Source organism: Schistocerca nitens, chromosome 4 (genome assembly GCF_023898315.1).
Source record: "Schistocerca nitens isolate TAMUIC-IGC-003100 chromosome 4, iqSchNite1.1, whole genome shotgun sequence".
NCBI classification, from domain to species: Eukaryota; Metazoa; Arthropoda; class Insecta; order Orthoptera; family Acrididae; genus Schistocerca; species Schistocerca nitens.
In genome coordinates this window covers 256,577,408-256,589,456 of record NC_064617.1, presented here as the reverse complement: position 1 = coordinate 256,589,456, position 12,049 = coordinate 256,577,408, and the positions used below count along the sequence as shown (strand labels likewise).

General features: G+C 43.7%; 1 pseudogene; it reads left to right on the top strand.

Moving 5' to 3' along the window:
- The first annotated feature begins 10,784 nt into the window (after positions 1-10,784).
- LOC126253752 (5S ribosomal RNA) lies at positions 10,785-10,902 on the top strand (annotated as a pseudogene).
- Positions 10,903-12,049: the final 1,147 nt, after the last annotated feature.

Here is a 12,049-nt window from a genome sequence, read left to right as displayed (position 1 = left end):
AGGGCTGTTGTATACCGATATCAGTGTGGTGTAGGCTCCGTTGAACTTGACTCTGACGGCCGTAGCCTCGATTTTTTCCAGTTCAGGGAGCTCTATGTTTGTGTGCTCAATGTCTTTGTGTATGACGATTGCAGTTCCACCTGCCACGGCGTCGCCCGGTCGGTCGGTACGATAGACACAGTAGCCAGGAAAGTTTAATTGTTTGTGCGGTTTAAGTTTAGTCTCGCTCAGTAGCGCGACAAGGATTCCCTTGCGCTCCATGAACGCGGCAAATTCTGCCCTTTTGTTGTGGATCGAGTCTGCATTCCAGAACAGGATCCGTGATAGTGTGTGCGGGTCTGCTTTATGGGCCAGGTGTGGTATATTATTCATGTAAGAGTGTGAAAGAGTGTTGTGATGGCAGTGTGTATGACAGCCCAGTATTGCCCGGGTTCGGCGCTCATGAGCTGGGTGATGAGTGTAGTGACGGCCATCAGCACCTTGGTAAGGATTTCAATGGTCGTGTGTCGCGCGGCCGCAGACTATATGTACCTGGCGCGCCAACGTCCGAGGGCTTCTCCGCGGTCATTTCCGGTGCGGTTCTCCTCTTGCTACCTGCGACGGTCGTTCGCTGCAGTACGGGCAGCCAGGATCCGTTTACCTTAGGGCTTTCCTCTTTCTTGTTGAAACTGTTCGCGTGTTTTTGTATTTCTACAGCTTCTCTGAATAAGCGCGTGTGATAGTGCTTCTCTACAGCTAGAACTTCCGTGTCGGCGAATTTTATTACGTGGTCGGTCCCATTCAGTGCTTGCTCTGCCACGGCCGATTTCTCCACCTGCCCCAACCTGCAATGTCGCTTGTGCTCTTTGATCCTGGTGTTAATCGATCGTCCAGTCATTCCGACATTGCAGGTTGCAAGCGACATTGCAGGTTGGGGCAGGTGGAGAAATCGGCCGTGGCAGAGTACGCACTGAATGGGACCGACCACGTAATAAAATTCGCCGACACGGAAGTTCTAGCTGTAGAGAAGCACTATCACACGCGCTTGTTCAGAGAAGCTGTAGAAATACAAAAACACGCGAACAGTTTCAACAAGAAAGAGGAAAGCCCTAAGGTAAACGGATCCTGGCTGCCCGTACTGCAGCGAACGACCGTCGCAGGTAGCAAGAGGAGAACCGCACCGGAAATGACCGCGGAGAAGCCCTCGGACGTTGGCGCGCCAGGTACATATAGTCTGCGGCCGCGAGCTCGCCTCCAGTTCACCACCGGCAATGGAGGGTGAAGCTTTGACAATGCCAGCCACTCGTGCTGGCGAAACGTCCGAAAAATCATTAGATGAACGTCGGCCGAAGAACCCGAGACAGAAGCCAATAGGCAGTTTGTCAACAAGTGGCCACGAAAGCCTTAACAATTTTGTAATGAGGAGGTATTGAATAGGGTTGGGGAGAAGTGGAGTTTAGGGCACAACTTGACAAGAAGAAGCGACCGGTTGGTAGGACATGTTCTGAGGCATCACGGGATCACAAATGCAGCATTGGAGGGCAGCGTGGAGGGTAAAAATCGTAGAGGGCGACCAAGAGATGAATACGCTAAACAGATTCAGAAGGATGTAGGTTGCAGTAGGTACTGGGAGATGAAGTAGCTTGCACAGGATAGAGTAGCATGGAGAGCTGCATCAAACCAATCTCAGGACTGATGACCACAACAACAAGTACAACGGCGGCAAAGTCCTGCTAGTAACTTGACAGGAAAATGCGTTCGCTGCAAAGAGGCTACAACTCTTACAGCCTGTAAGTTTCCGCAGTTATCATTATATTCAAGAAAAAACGGAGCATTACCAGAAAAACTTTAGTTTCTTAGTAAGGAAGTTTCTGACTAAAGCCAAGGAAGGAGAGGCTTTTTCCCAAAGTACACTTTTTCTTGCTAATATTAATATGCTTATTTATAGTCTGTGTAAGCACGGGAGAGATACAGAAACATATTGATAGTTTATTCCATTGTCTGATAATATATCGTTAATATATACTACTGAACTAGTTTCTGACAGCTCTGTTCAAGTACACTTTCATTTGTTACACATCTGTAATGGTATATCTTCTTAGAGGCATCTACAGAATATTATCAAGTAATTTGTTACATAATTAATAATAAGTTCCAGTTTCCAAGCTACTCGCAGTCGAAACTGGTATCAGAACGTACATTAAATCATCACATTCTTCATGCAATAGATTTAATCACAATAATTCTAAATATGATATGGAGTGCTTGAAATACGAACTGCTTCACAATGGTAGTTAATGCGTAAAGGATGTTTGTTTGTCACAATAATTCTAAATATAATATGGAGTGCTTGAAATACGAACTGCTTCACAATGGTAGTTAATGCGTAAAGGATGTTTGTTTGTTTGGGTGCTCCTGCACGTTTGAGAATCCAGTTTTCTGAATGTCGTGTAGTTTAAGTGATCAAGGCGATAAACGAATCGGTTTCACTCTTGCTATTTATGTAGATGATATATGTGTTTGAGGGATATTTCCCTCATGCTGAAAACAGACTTCTTTTTTTCTACTCGAATTAGTTTTTCCTCTGCAAAAGTGCCATTATCGTTGAGTTTATTTTTAAGTCCACCATTACATGTTCACAGGTGGTGTGACACTCATTTATGCTGCAACAAAGCCTAAAGTCTTAACTCTTAATGAACTCCGTTAATTTTTACGGTGTGTAACTGTGTGTTTGAATGGCAATGCATTGATTAAGGTCTACCTTTAGTTGTCCATATTTTGTTGGGGGATAAGTTAACGAACACTTTCTTTTTGTAGAAGTGGAATAAAATACATACCACTTCGCGGAAATTTGTTCTATGGGGTTACAGATCAGACAGACATATAACTTAGTCCTAATAATTTGCCAACGTATTTCACAACAGCGGGCTTCAACTGATACACGTCCACGGAGTCTTTCGCGGCGGCATGCTTCAACAAAATCTTCTCTGTTTACAGGTCTCGTCACTTCCAATAAAACACTTGACCTTCCGACAGCTGTCTCCACCATCGTCATCAGGAGTTGAAATCACTGACTGCCGGGGCTGGCACGGTGTTCTGCTTTTATAGACGTAATGGAGCACATGGAACCTTCCAGAGATAGACGGAGTGGAGTATGCGTGGAGGGCAAGTTGGCCAGCCCTTAGCTGCTCCGTCCCGCCGCGGGACCTAGTGACGTCACACGGCACGAGTAGCCGACGCCACGTTTGAAACTGCGCGTCCCTACAAGAAGATTCCAGACGCTACCATTACATCTATATAAACAGAACACCGTGCCAGCCCCGACAGTCAACTCCTGATGACAATGGCGGAGACAGCTGTCGGAAGCTGAAGTGTTTTATTCGAAATGACGAGGCTTGTAAACCGAGAAGATTTTATTAAATTGATATAGACTGCAGTAGTAATGCATAGATGAAGCGATTTACACAAGATACACTAGCTTTAAAAGCTGCATCAAACCACACAAACTATTAATGGGGCTTGGCATGGAAAATAATTTTTGAACGCAGGAGATCTGGTACAAACTACGTATATTCTTCATCAATTTCGTTCGAACAAGCCACGATGACAATAACGCTCAGAATTCCGTTGAGCATGGGAAAAATCAGAGGAGCAGTGGCACCTGGACTTTGTTATGATCGGAGAGACGACCTGCATACTGCAACGAGGATTACGATGGCGATGGTGAACCAAAGCGCCGTGTACACTGCGGGAGTAGTGGAAAGCCAGCAAGTGTGTACGGCATTTTCACGGATCGTCATGGAAACAATCTTCTTCTTCTTCTTCTTTGCCTGTTTCCCGTTGTACGGGGTCGGCATTGTTGTGTGGGCTGAGTCAATGTTATTGTTAGGTGATGTCGGGATGCACTTCGTGACGCCACCTCTGTCCTCCGGAACGGAATCTCTGCACCCCATCTGTCTGTGACCAGAGTAAATCTTACGTTAAAGTATTAAAGCTTTTACTAAACGTTTGCGTACCAAATATCTAAGTTGCAATATTGGTAGCAGCCCAGTATTCACCTAGGTGGATGTAGGAAAACCGCCTAAAAACCACATCGAAGCGGACAGCCTCGCCAACCCTCGACGTTAATCCACGAGACTGATTCGATGCAGAGCAGGTTCGCCTACCCGTATACCAGAAGCGGTGTTTTAATACCATGGGATATGTGCACGGGTTGCACGGGAACAATGTTTATCGTTAACTATTAAGTACTGAAGTTCAAACTAATATGAATAACTTTTATATGAAACAGAGAATGGAAAAGGAAGAAAAAGGATTGGTGGGAACTCGTGACTTTCAGCCGGACAGGGAATTGGCGAAAGTTGAAAATTTGTGCTGGGCCGGAACTCGAACCCGGATTTTCCGCTACACATGAGTAGTTGTCTTAACCCCTTCGGCCATGCGGACACGGTTCCTGACCGCCTCAAATTCCAACTTAGCGAACGATGCAATGCAGCGTTCCTCGTCCATTAACGCCATACTGGCAAATTATTCATTCCCGTAGGAGTACGAACGATACTAGTGAATCCGAATTGAATCAGACGTCAAGGAGCGATCTTACAGAAATGTACATATCTGAGTGGCGTCTGTTCTGTTTAAGAAGTTCACTCAAATATGTACAATCTGAATAGTATAACAAGCAAAGCCTCGTCTCCCACAGAGACTGTCGAACTACAATTCTGCTTCGTAACACTTACGATGTTTCTCCTATTCGAATTTCCTGATGTTTCATACATTGCTCCCATGTTCCACACCCAAAGTATGTGAAGGAGACTGCAGAATTGTTACACATTTGGCTCTGTGTACCAGTTACTTAATTTTAATCAACATGGTTTCGCGAGAGCGACGACATCTTTATCCAAAAATTCCCGAATACCATCTCTGCTGCACAATGCATATTCGTATGAACTGTACTAAGGCCATAGACCTCAAACGTCCGAGAGACACTCCAGAAATAATCATCATAGAAACTTAAATCCGTTCATCTTGTATGGCGTTGGTTGAAGTGTGCCATTGCATTAGTAACTATACAAAATAGATCGTTTCAGCTTCAGTCACGTTTATTTCCGAGTATTTATTAGCACGAAGCGTTTCGGCAGAATGCAGACACCATCAGCTGCCTACTTCTACCTTCACAGGACTTGTTAATTACAGATTCGTGTGAAGTGAAAAAAATTTTTTGCAGAACATTTTATTCTCATGAAGTAATGAGTGTTGTCGACAGGGGATCTCAGATTGAAGCCATATTTCTATATTTCCGGAAGGCTTTTCAATACATTTCTCGCAAGCGGTTTATAATGAAATTGCGCGCCTATGATCGTGTCAGTTGTGCAACTGGATTCTTGACTTCCTGTCAAAAGTATTATAGTTCGTAATAAGTGACGGAAAGTCATCCAGTAAGACAGAAGTGACATCTGGCGTTCCCCAAAGAAGTTTTATAAGCCCTCTGCCATTTAGAAGACATTCTGAAAAGCTATCTTAGGCTGTCTCCAGATGATTTTGTCATTTATCATCTAGTTAAGTCATCTGAAGATAAAAAGCAATTGCAAAATGACGTACGCAAGATGGTACGAAAAGTGGTTGTTAAATGTGACGATACAAATGTGACTCTGGCAATGAGAAGTATGAGGTCATGCACATGAGTACAAAATGGAATCCATTGTATTTCGATTAAATGGCAAATCGCATAAATCTAAATGCTGAAATTCAACTAAATATTAGGGATAACGATTACAATTAACTTAAATTGGAACGATAATACAGATAACGCTTTGGGGAAGGCGAATCAAATACTGGTTTTTATTGGCAGAACACTTAGAAAATGCAGGAAATCAACTACAGAGCGTGTCTAAACTACATTTGTCCCGTTCTCTGCTAGACTACTGCTGTGTGGTACGGGATCCTTGGCAGACAGCACTGACGGAGGACTTCAATAAAGTTCAAAGAATGGCAGCTCATTTTGTGTTCATGCGAAATAGGGGAGAAGATGTCACGGATATGATACGCTAGACGGGGTAAAAATTTTCGAGACAAAGGCGTTTTTCGTTCCGATAAGATCTTTTACGAAATTACAATCACTAACTTTCTCCTCCGAATGCGAAAGTATTTTGTTGACACTTACCTACACAGGGAGAAATGGTTATCGTAATAAAATACGAGAAATCAGAACTCGCACAGAAAAAATTAAGAGTTCAATTCGCCAGCGAGCTGTTAGAGAGTCGACAAAAAGCGTGAAACTCTTTTTATAAAGCCTCTGCCAGGCACTTAAGTGTGAGATGCAGAGTAGTCATGTAGATGTAGATGTGCCAGTGAGATATTCCGAAACATGAACCTCCTGGCACACCAAGCATAAAGCCTGTTCGCACTTCCAAGAAATCTGTAATAAGTGCTGTATAAATAACAGTTTGGCAAAAATGTTCAAACGTGTGTGAAATCTTATGGGACTTAACTGCTATGGTCATCAGTTCCTAAGCTTACACACTACTTAACCTAAATTATCCTAAGGACAAACATACACACACCCATGCCCGAGGGAGGACTCGAACCTCCGCCGGAACCAGCCGCACAGTCCATGACTGCAGCGCCTAGACCGCTAGGCTAATCCCACGCGGCCATGCAACCAAAACGCGTGGTACTAACAAGTACTGGAAAATAAACGTGACTGACGCGGAAAAAGTGTTATTTTATAAATAAGAGAAGTAGGTATGCTGTCTTTTTAACAGATGCACTACATTTTCCCAGACAATTCAGTCTTCCATTCCTTCCCTTCCACAGATTTGAGCTGTTCTACATATTTCGTGTTATTTATGGGTATAACGGTATAACAGTAATTTCTTGTGGTTCAGCGGTGTGGTGCAAATCTTTCACTCGGACGTCGCTTCGGCGGTTTGCACGTCACTAGCATATCTCAGTAATCCTAAACGGGAAAGTAGATCTACAGTTTATCGTGGTATCCGAACCACCCGTCATTCATGGCTGAACTTCACTTCATTGAAAGCAGAAGATGTACGTTCTCCTGAAAAGCCTTCTAAAAAACCGAAGTAAAATGTTACGATAACCACAAGTGAACTGTGTTAATAACGAATAAAAACATGCGTGTCTATGTATTTGAATGTGCTATCAATGATGAAATTTATTTTGGAACGAGAAAACTTTACCACTGTACTTGTTTGAACATAAAAATTATTAATAATAAATATATTTATGTGTAACAAACGCTAAGAATCACGTAGACTTCGACTATACCATGTCACTGAATTTCTATATATTTGTGGGATGAAGACTTGGACGAATAAAATGATCACCCTGGTATCTGCTCTCTGGCCTGTTAGACGCTTTATACGAGGTGGCTTCTGAACGCACGATTTTGTTAATTGTACGTGTTTTTTCACAATATATGTATAAACAGTATATCTCCTTTTAATCTCATTTCATACATCTCCCTCCATGTGAATATAAGTAAGTCGAATAATTAATTATTGCTAGAATTCAAATATCATCGTTGGGCATCCGCCATTCTTTTATCGTAATGGCGGATCGGCAGCCATTATATGAAATGTAATTAATCACATTATTTTCGGGCTTCACCCACAAGATAATAGCAAAAGGTATATTCAATATTTTGCTTCAGGGAAAGAAAATGCTTTTTCCAGAAAAGTTTTTATTAAATATACACTATGAACCCAGAGATAATAATTAATAATATGAGTCTCAGGCTTGCTTATGAGTAAATCGCTGACTGGTAAAAATATTTTTTTCTTGCCGTAAGTACTATCCATATCGTAATTAACCGTACATAAGGTGAGTATTTGACAAAGAATTTACGTAACATGGAGACTAGTAGTGCAGCTACGTAGATTATTATATCGTTTCTGTCTCTGCAAAAATATTTATTTATCGGGCGTTAACTATTGTAGTTTTAAACAAACCACGCGTATTTTTGAGACAGCTGTGTGTGTTGACAACATAAATAAATTGGTACAACCTAAACTAGTTACCTTTACTCAGAATTATTCACCTGGGTAGCAACATTGATGATTGATAAAGTATATTTTCGCCGCTACTACGAGTGTGCGAAATATACGCGACGTCACGACTTATAAATGTTGTCATCCATGATTACAAACGTAACACGCCGCTACCTTGTGTAAACAGAAAATGGAGAAGGACAATATAAAGACAACGTTAAGGACAGAATGAAAAATTTACGTATCCCGGCCAGGATGCAGTCCCGCTACCTTTCATTTTCCAGACACGTGTTTTACCATTAGACGACCAAGTGCGATGTATTTTTCGTCACGAAATGATGCTCTGTTCACACACCGCTCGATTCTTCCCCGTATTCTTTCTCAGCCCGGTCGATAGCGAATATTTTCAGTCACCAATAGGAAAGGCCGGGAATGTTGGCTGTAGCATCGAAATACTGAGGGTTCGGAACACAGATAGCATGTTGCAGGAAGGCGAGACCATAAGAGAAGGCTGCAGAAGGGGCAGGAGAGGCAAGCCAGAGAATGTCTGAACTAGACGCTTGCACCGAGCTGAATTTCACAGGCGAACAATGAAACAATATTCGGTTCGCTTTGCCATTTTCTCCCCCACTGCCCCTCTCGCGACAACGAGCCCCATTAAATGGCTCCACCAATGGAGACAATTTCGCCCTCACACCCCTTTCTCTTCCACTCCTGCGGCCGACGCCAGCAAACTTCTCGCTTCCCCTCCTCCTGCGACAAACCATTTACGTAGTTGAAATTTAATGAGGGGTCCCCTCCCTGTTCAGAGAGGCTAGATAAGTGGCCCCCTGATTGCGACCAATTGCGGGGCGTAATTAAAATCTGGCGGAGTGGCGACAAAGAGGGCCATTAAGATACGAGGGTGGGCGGCAGCCGTCGCCATGACTACACACCCCCGCACGCGCAAACACATTGGCACAAGAGCACCGGTTGTGTGGCGCCCCTCGGCGGCAACACTCGCGCCTGGGTAATGGAGCTGCTGGCGGTTACTCCTCCCGCATATAAACAGCAGCGGGACGTGCGACAGTAGTATAGACGTATTTCTCTCCCTACCGTGGCGTGTACAGTCCACATTATCATTATGTAAGATATAAGGTGCTAGAGAAGCTGCAAGTAAGCTGTTCGTAATTAAGTAGTACGAACTTCTTTCTTCATCTTCTTCTTTATCGCCGCCTTGTCCCACGTCACGAAGGGTCGGCGTTGCTCTTCTGGTTCCTTCTCCTCCATAGTACTTTATCCATTGCCTCTTCCTTCTTCCATCCTCTCTCCCTTAGGTCCCCCAATATCTTATCCTTCTGCCTCATCTTCCGCCTTTCTCTCCTTCTCTCTCCTTCAATCTTTATGTCTTCAACTCTGTTTCCGATATACTCTTCCCCTTTTCTCTGTAAGTGTCCGTACCGCCTTAGTCTTCTCTCTAGTATCTTTTTCCCCATGGGTCCCACTTTCACAGCTCCTCTAACAAATTCATTTCTAATCCTATCCTTTCTTGTTACCGCACACATTCACCTCAGCATCCTCATTTCCGCCACTTCCATCTTCCTTTCCTGGGCTACTGTGATTGGCCATGTCTCTGCCCCGTATATCATAGCAGGCCTTACCACCTACTTGTACACTTTCCCTTTCAACCCAGTGCTCACCTTCTTGTCACACAACACTCCACTCATTTTCCTCCAGTTGTTCCAACCGCAATTTATTCGGTGTTGTATCTCGCTTTGCAGTCCTCCGTCCCTCTGTATGTCCGACCCCAGGTATTTAAATTTGCAGACCGATTTCAGCTCATCGTGCTGGATCTTGCAAGACCTCATCTGCACATCCTTCAGTGCTACATATTTTGACTTGATCCTGCTAATTTTCATCCCTCTTTCTTCTAATGCCTTCCTCCAATCCTCCAGCTTTTCCTCAAGTCTGTCGATGCTCTGCTCACAAAGAACCACATCACCCGCAAACATCATATTCCACGGCGCTTCCTTCTTCACATCTTTCACCAGCACATCCATAATTAGGTCAAAGAGGTTAGTAGCACGAACTGGCAAAAAATAATAAATACAAAGCGAAACAAAAATATGACGCCGGTGGAGATAAACAACTCTGAAATACTTTTTGTTCAGCGAAAATATCTTGCATAATAACATCATTTACTTATGATGATGATGTCCCACAGTCCGAGGAGCGTAGGGGACGATGCGAGAGACCCTCACCGCCGTACTAGACAAAGTCCTTGTGGAGGTGGTTTGCCATTGTCTTCCTCCGACCGTAATGGGGATGCATGATGTCCCTGACACTGCCGGGAATCGAACCCGGGACCCCGTGCGTGGGAAGCGAGAACGCTACCGCAAGACCACCAGCTGCGGACCCATTTGCTCATATACAGGGCAAATCCGAAGTCCACCTACAAAATTTCGTGTGTAGTACACGAATATTTTCTGGGAATTTTGATACGAGGGAGCAGTTGTCTCCGGTGGCTTGTTAGAGGGTTTTTTGATTGAGTTCGTGCCCCATTTATCTTTGTGTCTGTATTGCGCTTAAATCATCTGCACAACAGCGCAAGTTTCGACGGTAAGCGTTGTGTGTCTTGCTTGGTAGCAAATTTGCTCCATTCACTCACGCTACAAGCTGCCGAAAACAGTAATGCTGACTTTCCTCTACGCCCTCAATGTTTTCAGTACTGCTTGGTTTTTTTCTTGGATGACTTTTTTCAGCAGTGTGTAAGCTGTATATGTCTGTTAAAAAATAATGAACTACTTCCATAAATAGTGTGGCAACGGCCTTGCCGCAGTGGATACACCAGTTCCCGTGAGATCACCGAAGTTAAGCGCTGTTGGGCGTGGTCGGCACTTGGATGGGTGACCATCCAGGCGGCCATGCGCTGTTGCCATTTTTCGGGGTGCACAATTGAGGAGCTACTCGACCGAATAGTAGCGGCTTCGGTCAAGAATACCATCACAACGACCGGGAGAGTGTTGTGCTGACCCCACGCCCCTCCTATCCGCATCCTCCTCTGAGGATGACGCGGAGGTCGGATGGTCCCGGTAGGCTATTATTGGCCTGAAGACGGAGTGCTTTTCCATAAATAGTGATAGGTAGTGATAGTTAACTGCTGAATGCTAAACAACAATATAAGTCTTATGCGCCAGGAAACAATATGGAAAGCAATCAGACCAGTGTGTTTAATCGAAATAGTCACACACTCACTCACACACACAAACACACACACTCTCCCTCTCTCTCACACACACTCACATAATCTAGCGCAACTAAAAATTGACGTAGCCTAGCTATCATTTGACTGTTCAGCACTAAGTTATGATTCTTCAAGAGAGTAACGCCAAGACTGAACAAGTGTTGGCTTTCTGATTATACCGCCTGCTGTGGGACTGAGGATGTTTCTTCATTTTGTAATCAATCACTTCAAATACAAACAATAATTTCTGCTTAACATCACAGAAATGTGCGAGATCATTCCGTACTGGCCGCCGAAACGGCATTCGCCGACCTATCTTTATCTACACTTGTCACATGATGGGGCACACAGAAGAGTTACTGATTAGTAACTATACTTGATGGTTACTTAATGTTTTGTGATTCAACTCTTTATGTGGTTTCCGACAAGCCAAATATTAATATATTTGTGGTGAGTATAAGATATGGAAAAAAATGAAGGCCGTGAAACGTGGAACTATTATGTGCATAAGTAACGAAGAATGATATAGTTTAATATAGAAATAATTCTGGAAGAAACTAGTTAATAAGCCGGTATATAATTTCCAAACACAATTAACGTGCTTACAAGCCCACATGGCTCATCAGAACAGCAGGAAGCAATAACAAGTTCATTTATTTAATAATCTGCGGCACGACGAACTGAAAAATTCAAATGGCTCTGAGCACTATGGGACTCAACTGCTGCGGTCATCAGTCCCCTAGAACTTATAACTACTTAAACCTAACTAACCTAAGGACATCACACACATCCATGCCCGAGGCAGGATTCGAACCTGCGACCGTAGCGAACTGAAAAGATA